The sequence below is a fragment of the Lepus europaeus genome, chromosome 13 (genome assembly GCF_033115175.1).
Source record: "Lepus europaeus isolate LE1 chromosome 13, mLepTim1.pri, whole genome shotgun sequence".
Lineage (NCBI taxonomy): Eukaryota > Metazoa > Chordata > Mammalia > Lagomorpha > Leporidae > Lepus > Lepus europaeus.
The window spans coordinates 76784541-76786203 of NC_084839.1; the positions used below are offsets into that span (position 1 = coordinate 76784541).

At 38.7% G+C, this 1663-nt stretch overlaps 1 non-coding gene across 1 annotated transcript; it reads right to left on the reverse strand.

The window, feature by feature from the left end:
- Nucleotides 1–1284: 1284 nt before the first annotated feature.
- LOC133773077 (U6 spliceosomal RNA) lies at nt 1285–1391 on the reverse strand. Its single transcript, XR_009867863.1, has one exon. It is a non-coding gene; the product is annotated as a U6 spliceosomal RNA (small nuclear RNA).
- Between the last annotated feature and the right edge of the window lie 272 nt (nt 1392–1663).

Genomic DNA, 1663 nt, shown 5'->3' on the forward strand with positions numbered 1-1663 from the left:
ACTCTGTTATGTGGATGGGTCCTTCCTCAGGTCTTGTTAGGAGAGAGTACCTGATATTGTGGCTTTTAACACCAACAGCCCTGTACCCGGGTCTGAGGGATGTGCACTGAATCCTGATCTTGTCCCATAGTGTGACTAGAAAGTATACAGGACATTTTGCTCTGGTGGGTATGGGTCTGGAGAGGTGGAATGCAACAGGGTTCTTCTCTAGGTCCACTGGGCAGATTCCAGTGGAAATGACGAAATTAGAACTGGTTATATTGCATGGTACTGTGGTGTCATTACCCAGATCTCTCAGGATGGGAGCAGATGTTTTATGAGCTGCTGCTCGTGCTAGCCACAGAAGCCAAAGGGAACACCCTTGTTCATGTAGAGTGACTGAACATGGGGCTAAGTCCCCAAAACTCCCACAGTTGCAGGATGCAGGGGATCTGTCAACTGCCCCACAAGTTGCACTGAATCTAACTTCTGGTAGCAGCAGTGAACACATCAGTTGTGTGACTTTTCACAGCTTGACTTGGTGCTCTGTGTGAGTGTGTGAGGGGAGGGACGCAATGCGGCTTCTCTTCTCAGAGCCCAGCATCTGCTCATACCGGAGTCAGCTCTCCAGGATGAAGTCACAGTGGGTGATTGCAGATCTCTCCCTTGGCTAAAGCTGTGGGTAACAGGACACACAACTTCTTTTGACCTTGACTTGGTAGGATAGTGACTCCCAACTGTCAGCTGGATGCACTACATGGCTGGGCTCAACTGTGTCTTTGTCTTCTTTCTGTCCCATGGAGTCTTTGTTCTTTTTGTTATAGATCCACGGAAAATATTTGTCAGTCAGACCCTGGAAATGTGGTCCTTTCTTTGTTTTCATTTTTATATCCTAGCATGGCTGCAGTCAGGTGGTTTCACCTTATTCAACATTTTGGATCCCTGGGGATTCCATTAAAAGTGACCTGGACTTTCCTCTTACAAATTTTAGAATTTTCTTTGTATTGTACTGTGGAAAATTTAACTATAATGTTTTATGGTGAATTTTTTTTATGAGATCATGTCTATTTTGTTTCCTACTGATGACTGTATTTGATTTTCCATGTCTTTTTCCATGTTGAGGAACTTCTGTGCTATTTCTTTGAACAGGTTTTCTAAGTCATTACTTTTATCTACATCTTTGAGAATTCCCCCAAAATTTGAAAATTCATTCACTCATGGTATCCCAGAGTTCCTGAGCAATGGTTTTGTTCTTTTTATTCTTCTAATTGATATATTTCAAAAAAAAAAACCTGTATTCAAGGTAAAAATATGGAATGTTTCATGGTTTTGTATGTCTTCTTCAATCAGGGGTTGACTTTATCTTCTCTGTATTATTCCAGTTATAGTATAGGTGATGCTGAAGTAAGCTCAGAATATTATTGACTTTAGATTTTTATTTTCTCTAATGTAAATATTTTGAATATAAATTTCTCTTTAATTTGTATTCCACACATTTGTTCATATAATTTGTTTTTATTTCATCTTTTTTTACTTCTAAATATTTTCTGATTTTTCTCACAATTTTATTTTTGACCCATATGTTATGAAGAAATTTAATTTCTAAAGCTAGGGATCTTACAGATATATTTGTTATTTTTGTGGTGTAATTCTATTGGGATAAAAGAACTTGCCTTTTTAAATT